General features: G+C 50.0%; 1 pseudogene; it reads left to right on the plus strand.

Moving 5' to 3' along the window:
* The first annotated feature begins 10776 nt into the window (after positions 1-10776).
* LOC125035328 overlaps positions 10777-15000 on the plus strand; it is a 4685-nt pseudogene continuing 461 nt past the window's right edge.

Below are 15000 nucleotides of genomic sequence, written 5' to 3' on the forward strand. Positions count from 1 at the left end.
ATAAACCTTGTCTCGTTCCCTCTAGTTTTACGCGCCATTTTTCTGGGGGAAACGGGCGTCAATTTTATTTTCTCTCTCGTTATCCAATTTATCTGATACAGGAAAAGAAATACTATATCTTTTCTATTGCAAGATTCTCTGCGCTTTTCTTTCTTTTTTCTTTCTTTCTTTTTTTTCTTTTCTTTTTTTTACTTTCATATACATTTTTCCTGATATCAGTTTTAAAAGTTGTTGTTTTTTTTTCTTGTAATTTTTCCGTCTCTTGAACCGATTTCTCTTAGTTGGAACATTTCGTTTTCTTTCTCTTTTTTTTTTTTTTCTTTTTCTTTCACCGGCGAGGTTAATGTTCTTTACAAAAGACGGGGAGAGAGAGTACATACAAAAAGAAAGTATGGAGAGAAAAGAGATGGAGAAAGGAATGCGGAAGAAAGAGAGAGAAAGAATTGGAAACAATAAAAGAAAGAGAAGAGAAAAGAAGAGAAAAAGAAAGAAACAAGAAATAATCGAGAGAAATTCTAATACCAAGGAGAGAGTTAGAAAGAAAAAATATAAAACTCATTCTGAAATGCAATAAAAAAATAATAAAAATGTATATATATATAAATATATATATATATATATATATATATATATATATATATATATATATACATACATACATACACACACACACAAACATATAACATCTCCCTGTCAATCCCTCACCCCTTATACACATACATATTTATTATACCCATTATAACTAGCTTTTCCAGGCCCCACCTACATGTAAAATGCCAAAAACCCGGATGAAGTGTGTACGTGTATGCGTGTACGTGTATGCGTGTACGTGTGTGTACCTAAGTGTGTGCTTGTACTGTGTGTTCCCAAGTGTGTGCATGTACGTGTGTGTACCCAAGTGTGTGCATGTACCTGTGTGTACCTAAGTGTGTGTTTGTACTGTGCGTAGCTAAGTGTGTGCGTGTACGTGTGTGTACCTAAGTGTGTACGTGTATGTTTGTATACCCTAGATCTCGCCGACGCCGGTCGTGTGTGGGCGTGTATGCGGGCGTGTGTTTGGGCGTGTGTGAGGAAAGCGGAAGAGCGGGGCGGTCGAGGCAAACGGTCGGCAAGCTTGGGGCATATTTGACTTTGAAACTCATTACAGCTTCTTGAGTCAACGAAGGAAGTCCAACTTTCTCATCAGTTTCGCTTCGTCTTGCGCCCCTCCCCCCCCCCCCCTTCCCTCTCTCCTCACATCCTCTCCCATACTTCCTCTCCCTCCCTCTCACCCCCTCTTCCGTCTTCCCTTCCCTATCTCTTTCTCTCCTCACCCCCTCTTCCCCTTCTCCCTCCCCTTCCTCCCTTCCCCTTCTCCCTTCCACCCATTTCCCCTTTCCCCCTTTGTCTACTCCTTTCTTCCTCCCTCCTCATCCCCCTTTCCCTTCTACCCTCTTCCCCTCTCCCCTATCCCCTTCCCCCTCCTCCTTCCACCCTCTTCTCCTCTCCCCTATCCCCTTCCCCCTCCTCTCCTCCACCCTCTTCCCCTCTCCCCTTCCCCCTCCTCCCCTCTCCCCTCTCCCCTTCCCCCTCCACCTTCTGCCCCCTCTCCTTCCCCCCAACCTCTACCCCTCTACCTACCCCTTCCCCTCTCGGCCCTCTCTGCCCCTCACCCTCCTCCCTTCCCCCCCTTTTCCCGTTGAAGTGTACACAGGCACACTTTACTCGCCCCACGCCTGTACGCTTAATACGAATCCACTGTAGGCATTTACAGGACCTCGGATACGACAGTTATGTATTTAACTTTTGACTCAGTTCATTTTATTTTTTTTTGCTTTTTTTATATTATCTATTCATTTATTCAATTGTTCTCTTTTGATTATCAATCTTTTAGTTCCCTATTATTTTTGCTTCTATTTTTTTTTTTTTTTTGGCGTGGAGTGTGTATAGGAAGCGAGCGAAGGGGGAAGGGAGGGGGGGGGGGTGAATGAGGAAGGGAGAAGGATGAGAAGAAATAGAGGGATGAAAAGAGGAAAAGGAAGACGGGGAAAAAAAGAAAGCAAGAAAAAAAGGAATAAAGGGAAAAGAAAAATATATGAAAATAAAGAAAACAAAAACGAAAAATAAAATAAAGTAGCCACAAACTGGCAACTGAAAGGAATGATGAAAAGTCAATCTATTTTTAGCTGCAAAAGTCGAGATTTTTTCATGACGTTTTGTATGTAATGAATGGAACCAGTAAATAAGAAAAAAAAAAATATTACCGCTGACTCACACTATCCCAAGATTACAAATAACTTAACAATTTACTTTTTTTTTTTTTTTTAAGAACTGGCTAATACCCCTTAACGCAGTGTATAAAACTTTAAAAAAAAAAGCAAATTAGAAATTGCCTTTGTAATTTTCCACTCACGAAATAGTCTCATCAAACTATATTTCATAAAAGTATTGTTTCGAGAATACCAAGAATAATTACCAACAACCCAATTTTAAAGCAATTATAAGCAATTAAGTTAACTTTCTCTCGTATTGTAAATGTATTAAAAAAAAAAACATACATATGCATACAGCACGTTACAAGTAAACATTAATATATATACAACACAAATTTCAAATATATAATTATTTTGTTTATGTATGTTGTATTTTTATGTTGGTTTGTATATATGTGTATATGTTGTGAGGGAGATTATCATTAATGAATTGTTATAGTGAATTAATAAATTTATATTACATTATGTTTGAGGTAAATAATTTCTGTTATTTTGGGATCCGGTGTGTCATTGTTGTTGTTTTTGTTGCTGTAATTGTTACAGTTATTATCTTAATTGATTTGGCATGGTTACTGTTATCATTATTACCGTTATTAACATTATGGTTGATGATAGCATCAGTGTTATGAACTATCATGTTCCTTCGGTCTTTTTCGTCTTCTTCTTTTTCTTCTTGGTATTAATCTTCTTATTCTTCTACTTATAACATTAATGACAATAGTAAAAATAATAATAACAACAATAGTAATAACAACAATAGTAATAACAACAATAATGACAATAATAAGGATAATGATAAGGGTAAAAAATATTATCAAAATAATAATAATTGTAAAAATAACTGTCAAAATAATAATAATTGTAATAATAAACATTATTATCATTATCATTATCATTATTATCATCATTATCATTACTATTATTATCACTATTATTATTAATATATTATTATTATTATTATTATTATTATTATTATTATTACTATTATTATTATTATCACCATTATTTTTATTGTTATTATTATTATCATTTCTGGAAAGAACAAACTGGCAACTCACCTCAGATATTCCGATTCGCCAAATAATTTTATTCATTCTAATCAGCTGATACTTATATCACCTTTATTAGCATATCTTTGGTATTTTTTAAATTCATATATAAGAGTTTCATTCTTTTCTGACAGTTCATTATGAATTTATGCATTTATTTATTTGTTTATGGATGTATTTATTTATTTGTTTATATATTTATTTTGTGCATCAAAATCACATTGACAAATTTCCTCATGCACCGAAGACCCAGTTTCAATGATGATGCAGTTTCTGAGCTATGCAAATGAGGCGATCTTGGCATATTGGTTTCTGTCCAATAAATTAAATAAAAGTGTACATAAAGCTTTTAAAAGAGAAGAAAATAAAGGAATATGAATAGACAAGGGAATGAGTGATAACAATTATTATAAGTATGTGTACCATTGCCATTATTGATATTACTGTTATTCATATTATGATTATTGTTATTATTATTATCCTCATCATCTTTATAGTTTTTTTTTTTTTAACTTATCAGTATTGTCATTAACATCATCATAATTACCATTGCATTTATCATTGTAAGTAGTAATAGTAGTAACAGTAATGCTATTGTTGTTTTTGTTATTATTGTTATCATAACTATTATCATCATCATTATTGTTATGATTGTTGTTGCTGTTATTAATATCATGATTATTGTTATCATTATCACCCTCATTATCACTATCATCATCATCATCGCCTTCATAGCCATTATTATCGCTTATTATCATCATTATTATTATCATCAACATTCTCATCACTTCCATTATTATCAAAACTTCCATGTTTATCCCCTTTGTCATTAAACAATATACCGACAGCTCACGTACCGCGACTGAACAAACACACAAACCTAAGCGAAGAGGAGACAGAGAAAACAAATAAAGCAAGGAGGAACAAAAGCAAAGCACTCGAGAAAACCAGGAAGACGTGAGGTCAGACGAGATAATTGAGTGACTACGTGTCTAAAATGATCTTCATCACGTCTGTTTTTTTATTTTCCTCCAAGAATCATGAGAGGAATAATTATCTTCACAGAAAGCTTTATTATTTTTCTGTTTAACATGCATAGCGTGTTGATACGTATAAGTATTAGGACGCTTAAAAAAAAAAAAAAAAAAAAAAAAAAAAAAGTAGGCACGTAGAGCGGGTGTAATGGCACGGATGCACAGGTTACGAACTCTTATTTAAATCTGGGAATTATCATGAGCAATTATTTTAGCATTATTTGGTTCTTGAGAGGAAAAGATAGATAGAAAGAAAGAGAGTGAGTAAGAGAGAGAGAGAGAGAGAGAGAGAGAGAGAGAGAGAGAGAGAGAGAGAGAGAGAGAGAGAGAGAGAGAGAGAGAGAGAGAGAGGCAGAGACAGAGGCAGAGAGACAGAGATAGATAGGTAGAGAGAGAGAGAGAGAGAGAGAGAGAGAGAGAGAGAGAGAGAGAGAAAGAGATAGACAGAGATAGACAGACAGAGGCAGAGAGAAAGACAGAGACAGAGAATGAGAAAGAAAGAGAGAGAGAGAGAGAAAAGAGAGAGAGAGAGAGAGAGAGAGAGAGAGAGAGAGAGAGAGAGAGAGAGAGAGAGAGAGAGAGAGAGAGAGAGAGAGAAAGGCCGAGACAGAGGCAGAGAGGCAGATATAGATAGGTAGAGAGAGAGAGAGAGAGAGAGACAGACAGACAGATAGACAGACAGAGGCAGAGAGAAAGACAGAGATAGAGAATGAGAGACAGAGATAGATAAAGACAGACAACTCTCTCATCTCTCCGTCTCTCTCTCTCTCTCTAGTCTTCTCTCGTCTCTCTCTCTCTCTCTCTCTCATCTCTGACCTGTCTCTCTCTTTCTCCTCTCTCTCAATCTCTCTCTCTCTCTCTCTCTCTCTCCTCTCTCTCACTCTCTCTCTCTCACTCTCCTCTCCTGTCTGTCCTCTCTCTCCTCTCTCTCTTCTCTCTCGACTCTCTCTCTCTCTCCTCTCCTTCTCTCCTCATCTCTCTCTCTGACTCTCTCTCCTCTCACTCCCCTCTCTCTCTCTATAGATCTATATATATAATATATCGCTATCTCACACTCTCCTCTCTCTCTCTCTCTCTCTGTCCCTGTATCTCTGTCACTCTCTGTCCCTCTCCCTACTCCTCTCGCTCCTCTCTCTCTGCTCTCTCTCTCTTCTCACTCTCTCTCTCTCTCTCTCTCCCTCTCCTCTCTCCTCTCTTCTCTCTCTCTCTCGCTCTCTCTCCCATCTGTCTCTCTCTTCTCGCCCTCTCTCTCAATCTCTCTCTCTTCACCTCTCTTTCTTCTCCTCCTCTCCCTCATTCTCTCCTCTCTCTCTCTCTTTCTCTTCTCTCTCTCTCTCTCTCTCTCTCTCTCTTCCTCTCCTCTCTCCTCCTCTCTCTCTCTCTTCTCTACGTCTCTCTTCCTCTCTCTCTCTCCTCCCGGCTCATTCCTCTTCTCTCTCCCTCCTCTCTCTCTCTCTTCTCTCTCTCTCTCATCCTCTCTCACCTCTCTCTCCTCTCCCTCCTTCATCTCTCTCTCCTTCAGCTGTCTGTCTGTCTTCAGTCTGTTCTCTCCTCCTCTCTCTCTCACTCTCGTCCTCTCTCGCTTCTCTCTCCCCCTCTCTGCCTCTCACTCTCTGACTTCCTCTCCTCTCCCTCCCTCTCATCTCTCGCTCTCTCTCTCTCTCCTCTCTCTCTGTCTGTTCTGTCTGTCTGTAATTCTGTCTGTCTGTTCTGTCTTTCCTGGTCCCGGACATCTGTCCTGTTCTTTCTTTTTCTCTGTCTATCTCCACTTCTACCCCTTCTCTCTGCCTCTCTCTCTCTCCCTCCTCTCCTTCACTCTCTCTCTCTTCCTTCACTCCTCTCGTCTCTCTCTCTCCCTCTCTCTCTACTCTGTCTGTCTCTCTGTCTCTTCCGTCTCTCCCTCCTCCTACTCCTCCTCCTCCCCCTCTTCGCGTCTCTCTCGCCCTCTCCTCTCTCTCCCTCTCGCCCTACATCTCCTCCTCCTCACGTCTCTCTCCCTCTCCCTTCTCTCTCTTCTCTCTCTCCTCTTCTCTCTCTCTCTGTCACTCCTCCTCTCTCTCCTCTCCTCCTCATCTCTCTCTCTCCTCTCCTCCTCCTCCTCTCTCTCCCCTCTCTCTCTCTCCTCTCTCTCTCCTCTCTCTCATCTCTCTCCCTCTCTCTCACTCTCTCCCTCTCAGCCTCTCCACTCCTCTCAATCCTCCTCTACCACCCACTCCTCTCTCTCCTCTCCCACTCTCTCTCTCTCTCTCTCCTCTTCTCTCTTCTCCCTCTCACCTCCTCTCCTCTCCCTCTCCCTCTCATCCTCTCACTCCACTCTCCCATCTCTCCTCATCTTCTCTCTTCTCTCTCCTCTCCTCTCTCCGCCTCACTCTCTCTCTCGCTCTTCTCTCTCTCTCTCTCTCTCCTTCCTCTCGTCTCTCTCGCTCTCTCTTCCTTCTCTCCTCTCTCTTCCTCACCTCTCCTCATCCCCTTCTCTCTCTCCTCACTCTCTCCGCTCCTCTCTCTCTCTCCTCTCTCTCTTTAACTCTCTCCAGATCTCTCTCTCTCTCTCTCCTCTCTCTCCCCTCTCTCTCTCCTCTCTCCCCCCTTCTCTCCTCCCTCTCTTCTCTCTCCCTCTCATCTCTCTCTTCTCCTCCCTCCATCTCTCTCCTCCTCCTCTTCTATCTCTCCCCCTCATCATTAGGTCCTCCTCCACTCCCCTCTCTCAAATCTATCTCATATTCTCTCTCTCTATCTCTCTCTCTCCTCTGTGGTGGGTGCAGGAAGCAAGAAAAAAAGGAGGTGGGTCAGGAGCGGTAGCGTTTCCGTTAGCAATATCTTCCTTTGCCTGACCCTGCCGTTTTTTCGAATCCCCCCCCTTCCCTCCCCTTCGCGCCGCGCCGGGGGCCGGCCGCCCTGTGATGGTTACCCCCGCGCCCCGACCCGGGCCCCCCACCCTACCAGACCGCCTACCTACCCACCTCCTGGCCATTCCCTTGCACACAAGAAGGGGGGATAGTTTAGAAGCAAAATGAAACAGACGAGTATTCACAACCAGAGACTAACCATTGTTAACAATCCAAATGGCATCAAAAACTAAAACTTAAAAAACTAAACTCTCTAAACCCACCCTCTCTCCTCTCTCACATCCCTTCCCTTTCTCCCTTCTCTCTCGCGCTCCTCCTCCTCCCCCGCCCTTCCCATCCTCCTCTCTCTCTCTCTCCCTCCTCTTCTCCTCTCTCCTCTCCCTTCCTTCCCTCTCTCTCTCCCTTTCTCTCTCCGCCTTCTCTCTCTCTCCATCTTCTCTCTCTCTCTCTCAATTCTCCATCTCTCCTCTCTCTCCTCTCTCTCTCTCTCTCTCTCTCTCCTCCTCTCCTTCTCTCGTCTCTCTCTCGGCCGGATCTCGTTCTCCTTCTCACTCTCCTTCTCCACTCTCTCCCTTCTCTCAACTCTCTCTTCTCATTCTCTCTCCCTCTCTCTCTCATCTCTCCTCTCTCTCCATCTCTCTCTCTCCTTCACTCTCCTCACTCTCTCTCTGTCACACTCTCTCTCCTGCTCTCTCTCTCTCTCTCGCCTCTCTGTCCTCTCTCACCTTGCTCCTCTCCTTCTCTCTCTCCCTCTCTCTCTCTCTCTCGCCTTCTCTCATCTCTCTCTTCCTCTCCCTCTCTCTCACTCTCCTCTCTCCTCTCTCTCTCTCGTCTCACTCTCCCCAATCCTCCCTCGACTCATTGTCGCCTCTCCTCCTCCTCGCTCTCTCTCATCTCTCTCCTCTCTCGCCCTCCCTCGCTCCTCTCTCTCTCTCTCAATCTCACCTCGCTCTCACCTCTCCTCCTCTCTTCTCGCGCTCTCCGCGCTCTCTCCTCTCTCTCTCTGTCTCCTCTCTATCCTCACTCTCTCTCTCTCTCCTCTCTCTGTCTCCTCCCTCTCTCTTCTCTCTCTCTCTCTCTCTCTCTCTCTCTCCTCGACTCTCTCTCTCATCTCTCTCCTTTTTCTCTCTTCTCTCTCTCTCTCTCTTCTCTCTCTCTCTCTCTCTCTCTCTCTCTTCTGTCTCTCCTCCTCTCTCTCAGTTCTCTCTCCTCTCCACGTCCTCTCTCTCTCTCTCTCTCTCTACTCTCTCTCTCTCGTTCCCTTTCTCTCTCTCTGTTCGTCTCCTCTCTCTCTCTTCTTCTCTCTCTCTCCCCCTCTCTCATCTCTCACTCTCTCATCTCCTCCCCTCTCTCTCTCTCTTCTTCTCCCTCTCTCCCTCTCTCCTCTCTCTCTCCTCTCTCCTCTCTCTTCACCTCTCCTCGCATCTCCTCTCTCTCTCTCTGTCGCTCCTCTCTCTCTCTGTCTCTCTCTCTCCTCTCTTCTGCCTCTCTCTCTCTCCTCTCTGTCCTCTTCTCTCTCTCTCTGTTCCTCTCTCTCCTCTCTCTCTCTCTCTCCTCCTCCTCGTCTCCTCTCACTTCTCTCTCTCATCTCTCTCTCCTCTCTGTCTCTCTCTCTCCTCTCTCTCTTCTCTCTCTCTCTCTCTCGTTTCTGTTCTCTCTCTTGATTTCTCATCCTGTCTCTCGCGCCTTCTCCTCTCTCTTCTCTGTCTCTCTCTTTCTCCTCTCTGTCTCTCTTCTCTCTCTCTCTCGCTCTCTCACGGCTCTCTCATCCCTCTCTGCTCTCACCTCTCTCTCGTCTCTCGCTCTCTCCATCTCATCTCTCTCCTCTCCTCTATCCTCTCCCCTCTCCTGCTCTCCTCTCTCCTCTCTCTCTTCTCTCTCTCTCGCTCTCGTCTCCCTCTCTCCTCTCTTCATCTCACTCCACCTCTCGTCTCTCTCTCTTCCTCTCCTCATCTCTCTCCTCTCTCCTCATCCTCTCTCTCTCCCTCTCTCTCCATAATTTCCTGCTCTTCATCTGGCTGTCACTTGGTCGGCCTTAATCCCGTGCGGATTTGTTTTCTATGAAGTGTGATGACCCGTGAAAAGATGAGGCGGATGGATTTTTTTCTTTCTTTTTTTTGTCTGTTTGTTTCGTTTCACTTGTTGTCTTTTTTCTTATTTTTCTCCTATCCTTCTTTTCCTCCATAATTATCATCATTTGTTTCATTATGTCTTTTTCCTTTCGTTTTGTTTTTTGTTGTTTCTTCACCTTCTCGCTCTCCCCTTATTCCTCTTTCCTTTTTTTTGGCTCCCTCTTCCTCCTTTTCTCTTTCTCTTCTTCTTATTTTTTTCTCTATTCCTACTCCTATCTTTCTTCTCTCCCCGCTATCCTCACTCCACCTTTCTTTCTTTTTTTTTCTTTTCTTTTCCATTCCTCTACTTTATTTTCTTTTTCTCTTTTTCCTCCTCCTCAACCCTATTCTTCATCCTCTTGCTACTCTTCCATCTCTTCCTCCTCCACCAATTCTTCTTCTTCTTCATCCTCCTCCTCCTTCTTTTCCTTTTTCTTTTTCATTTTTTTCCCTACTTCTTTTTCTTCTTCTTTTGTCCCCTCGTCCTCGTCCTCCATTTCCTGCTCCTCGTTCCCAGCCCCCTCCTCCTCCTCCTCCTCCTCTCCTCCTCCTGCATCTCTTCCTCGTCGTCCTCCTTCTCCTCCTCTTCCTTTCTCTTCTTCTTTGTCTCCTCCTTCTCCATCTGCTCCTTCTAATCCTCTACCTTCTCCTCATTCCTCTTTGTTTCCTCCTCCTCCTCCATCTCCTCCCCTTCTTCCTCTTCCTCCTCTTTCACCTCCTCCTCCTCCTCCTCCATCATCTCCCCTTCTTCCTCTTCCTCCTTCTCCTCCTCCTCCTCCTCCTCTTAATCCTCCACCTTCACCTCCATCTTCTTTGTTTTTTCCTCCTTCCTCTTTGTTTTCTCCTTCTTCACATCCTCCTCCTCCAATTCCTCTTCATCCTCCTTCTCTTCCTTTTCCTCCTTTTTCACCTCCTCCCTCATCTTTGTTTCCACCTCCTCTTCTTCTCCACTTTCTCTTTTTTATTCCTCCCCCCCCCCTCTTCTTGCTCCTCCTCCACCCTTTTCTTCATCTTTGTCTCTTATTCCTCCTCCTCCTCCTCTCCCTCGTCCTTTTCCACCTCCACCTTTTTTCTTCTTCTTTATCTCCTCCTCCTCCTCCTCCTCCTCCTCCTCTTCCTTCTCCTTTTCTTCCTCCTCCTCCTTTCCTCCACCTCCCCTCTTCTTCTTATTCTCCCTTTCCCCTCCTCTCCTCCTCCTCTCCTCCTCCTCCTCTTCCTCCCCCTCCCCTTCCTCCTTCTCCTCCTCCCCCTCCCCTTCCTCCTTCTCCTCCTCCCACTCCCCCTTCCTCCTTCCCCCTCCCCCCTCCCCTTCCCCCTCTCCTCCTCCCCCCCTCCCCTTCCCCCTCTCCTTCTCCTCCTCCCCCTCCCCCCTTCTCCTCCTCCCCCTCCCCCTCCTCTCTCCTCCTCCCCCCCCTCCCCTTCCTCCTTCTCCCTCCTCCCCCCCCTTCCTCCTCCCTCCCCCCCTCCCCTTCCCTCCTCTCCCCTCCCCTCCCCTTCCTCCTTCTCCTCCTCCCCCCCCCTTCCCCCCTTCTCCTCCTCCCCCTCCCCTTCCTCCTTCTCCTCCTCCCCCTCCCCTTCCTCCTTCTCCTCCTCCCCCTCCCCCTTCCTCTTCTCCTCCTCCCCCCCCTTCCTCCTTCTCCTCCTCCCCCTCCCCTTCCTCCTTCTCCTCCTCCCCCTCCCCTTCCTCCTTCTCCCCTCCCCCCCCCTTCCTCCCTGTCTCCTCCTCCCCCTCCCCTTCCACCTTCTCCTCCCCCCCCCCCCCTCCCCCTTCTCCTCCTCCCCTCCCCTTCCTCCTCTCCCCCTCCCCCTCCCCCTCCTCCTCTCCCTCCTCCCCCTCCCCTTCCTCTCCTCTCCCCCTCCCCTTCCTCCTTCTCCCCTCCCCCCCCCCCTCCTCCTCTCCTCCTCCCCTCCCCTCCCCTCTCTCCTTCTCCCCCTCCCCCTCCCCCTCCTCCTTCTCCTCTCCCCCTCCCCCTCCCCCTCCCCCTCCCCTTCCCCCTCCTCCTCTCCTCCCCCCCTCCCCTCCCCTTCTCCTCCTCCCCCTCCCCTCCCCTCCTTCCCTCCTCCCCCCTCCCCCCCTCACCCTCCTCCCCCCCCCCTCCCCCTCCCCTCTCCTCCGTCCCCCCCTCCCCCTCCCCCCCTCCTTCCCCTCCCCCCTCCCCCTCCCCTCCCCTCCTCCCCCTCCCCCTCCTCCTTCCCTCCCCCCCCTCCCCCACCTCCTTCCCTCTCCCCCCTCCCCATTCCTCCTCTCCCTCCTCCCCCTCCCCTTCTTCCCCTTCTCCCCCCCCCCTCCCCTTCCTCCTTCTCCCTCCCCCCCCTCCCCCTCCTCCTTCCTCCTCCTCCCCCCCCCGCCTCCTCCCTCCCCCCCCCCCTTCCCCTTCCCCCCCCCCTCCCCTTCCTCTTCTCCTCCCACCCTCCCCCCTCCTCTCCCCTCCCCCTCCCCCATCCTCCTCTCCTCCTCCCCCTCCCCCTCCCCTCTCCTCCCCCCCTCCCCCCTCCCTTCTCCCCTCCCCCCTCCCCTCCTCCTCCCCCTCCCCCCTCCCCTCCCTCCTCTCCTCCCCCCCCCCCCCCCCTCCTCCTCTCCCCCTCCCCCTCCTCCTCCCCTCCTCCCCCTTCCCCCTCCTCTCCCCCTCCCCTCTCCTACCTCTCCTCCCCCCCCCCCTCACCCTCCTCCCTCTCCCCTCCCCTCTCACCCTTCCCTTCTCCTCCTCCCCCTCCCCCCCCCTCTCCTTCCTCCCCCTCCCCTCCCCCTTCTCCTCTCCCTCCTCCCCTCCCCTCCCCCTCTCCTCCTCCCCCCTCCCCCTCCTCCTCCCTCCTCCCCCTCCCCTTCCCTCCTTCTCCCTCCCTCCCCCTCCCCTTCCTCCTCCCCCCCCCCCCCCCCTCCCCTTCTCCGCCTCCCCCTCCCCCTCCTCCTTCTCCCTCCTCCCCACTCCCCCTCCCCTTCCCCCCCCCTCCCCCTCCCCCTCCCCTCCTCCTCCCCTCTCCCTCACTCCCCCCCCCCCCCTCCCCCTCCCCTCTCCCCCCCCTCCCTCATTTCTCCCCTCCTCCCCCTCCCCCTCCCCTTCTCCTCCCTCCCCCCCCCCCTCCTCTCCCCCCCCTCCCCCCTCCCCCCCCCCCCCCCCCCCCGCCCCCCCCCCCCCCTCCCCCTTTCCCCCCCCCCCCCCTCCTTCTCCCCTCCCCCACCCCCCCCCCCCTCCCCCCCTCCCCCCCCCCCTCCTCCCCCCCCCCCCCTGCCTCCTCTCCCCCCACCCCCCTTCCCCCTTCCCCCCCCTACCCCCTCCCCCCCTCCTTCTCCTCCCCCCCCCCCTCCTCCTCTCCCCTCCCCCCCCCCCCCTCCTCTCCCTCCCCCCCCTCCCCCTCCCCCCCTCTCCTCCCCCCCCTCCCCCCCTCCCCCCCCCCCCCCCTCCCCCCCTTCCCCCCCCCCCCCTCCCCCCCCCCCCTCCCCCCCCCCTCCCCCCTCCCCCTCCCCCCTCCCACCCCCCCCTCCCCCCCCCCCTTCCCCCTCCTCCCCCCCTCCCCCCCCCTCGCCATCCTTCCCCCCCCCCCCCTCCCCTTCCTTCCACCTCCCTCCCCCCCCCCCCCTCCTCCCCCCACCCCCCCCCCCCCCCCCTCCTCCTCTACCCCTCCCCCCCCCCCCCCTCCCTTCCCTCCCCTCCCCCTCCCCCCCTCCCCCCCCCCCCCCCCACCCCCCCTCCTTCTCCCCCCCACCCCTCCCCCCCTCCTCCCCCCCCCCGCTCCTCCCTCCCCCCCCCCCCCCCTCCCGCACCTCCCCCCCCCCCCCCCCCCCCCTCCCCCTCCCCCCCCCCCCCCCTCCCTCCTCCCGCCCTCCCCCCCCCCTCCCCTCCTCCCCTCCCCCCCTCCCCCCCCCGCCCCCTCCTCTCCCCTTACCTCCCGCCCTCCCCCCTCCTGCTCCTCCCTCCCCCTCCCCCCCCCTCCCCCCCCCCCCCTCCCCCCCCCCTCCTACCCCCCCTCCCCCCCCTCCCCCCCCCCCCCTCCCCCCCCCCCCTCCCTTCCCCCTTCCCCCTCACCCCCCTCCCCCCCCCCCCCCCCCCACCCCCCCCCCCCCCACCCCCCCCCCTCCCCCCCCCCTCCCCTTTCCTCCCACGCCCTCCCCCTCCTACCTCTCCTCCCCCCCTGCCCCTTCTCCTCCTCCCCCTCCCCCCTCCGTCCCTCCCCCGCCCCTCCCCCTCCTCCTCCTACCCCTCCCCCTCTCTCCCTCCCCTCCCCCTCCCCTCCTCCTCCCCCTCCCCCTCCCCCTTCTCCTCCTCCCCCTCCCCCTCCCCCTCCTCCTTCTCCCCCTCCCCCTCCTCCTTCTCCTCCTCCCCCTCCTCCCCCTCCCCCTCCTCCCCCTCCCCCTCCCCCTCCTCCCTCATCACCGCACTTTAATACGATCTAATCTCCAGTTTCATTTCACATCCGATAAACACACTAAAAATAAGAACAAATGAAAAAAAGGAAAAAAAAAGCAAAGAAAACAAAACAAAAACAAAAGCTGTATAACAACAACATAACCTTGAAGTCAAGATATTTTTTTGAACTCTTGCTTTGGAGTTAATTGCGTAATTGTGTGCAAATAGACTTCTTTGTTTCTGTGCGTATTTTTAAATGAATCTTTTGTTTGTTTTTGTTTCTTTTCTTTTTTTTTTTTTTTTTTTTTTATTTTAGGATTGTGGAAGTGTGTATTTATTGTTTGTGTTTCTAGTTAAGTAAGTAAGAGTATGTATGTGTATTTGCATTTGTGTGTGTGTGTCTGTGTGTATGTAGGTATGTTGTTGTTGTTTTTTTTGTGTTTAAGGTAAACATGCAAATAATGGTGCTGGCGTACACTCGGTGATCATTCAGAATTAATAAGTGAATGATGAATTATAAATGATCTTTTACGAAGGAATTTGACGGCCCTCTACTCCCCCCCCCCCTTTCCCCACTCCCCCCCCCCCTTTCAAAAGACTAGTCATATTCCTTCCAAGAATTGAGAAATTAACCCTTTTATCTTGTCGGCAATTAAACAAAAAAACATAAAACAAAAAAAAAGACATAAAAAGGTGTCATAGAAAGAAAGAAAAAGAAAAGAAAACGAAAACAACTGAATGAAAAAAAAAAAAAAAAAAAAAAACGGAACATGAATGCTAACCTTCTCAGCGTTACAAATGTCCTCCCGTTGTCCACTTTGTTACCTCCCCCTTTGCCCTTTCCCCCTCCCCCCCCCGCGTCACCCTTTCACCCTTCACCCTCCGGAGACCACCCACCACTCACGCCCCCACGCCCTCAGACACCCTCGAGGGCCAACCCGTAGAATGAAGTGTTGCCAAAGTCGTAGTCATTAGGGCAGCGTTAATGATTTCCAATTTGTAACCCTGAGCGACGGTGGCTGGCGGGATGCCTTGATTAAAAAAAAAAAAAAAAAAAAAAAAAAAATTAGTCTGTAATTACATCCTTGGGTAAAGTTATTACGCCGGCTCGGTCTAATTATGTCACATTGCGGCCTTTCTGTCTGTCTTTGTCTGTGCGTTAGTTTGTTTGTTCTTATCTTTTTTGTTTCTTGTTCACTGTCTTTATTTCATTTTTGTTATGTCTTGTTGTTCGTCTCTTCGTCTGTATTTGTTTTATTTCCTTTTCTTTTGTTCTTTATTCTTTGTGTCTCCCTCTTTTTCTCTTCTTTTTTTGTGCCTGTCTATACTTTTATTCATAGTAATAGATATACCCCCATACCT

This window comes from Penaeus chinensis, chromosome 1 (assembly GCF_019202785.1).
Source record: "Penaeus chinensis breed Huanghai No. 1 chromosome 1, ASM1920278v2, whole genome shotgun sequence".
NCBI classification, from domain to species: domain Eukaryota; kingdom Metazoa; phylum Arthropoda; class Malacostraca; order Decapoda; family Penaeidae; genus Penaeus; species Penaeus chinensis.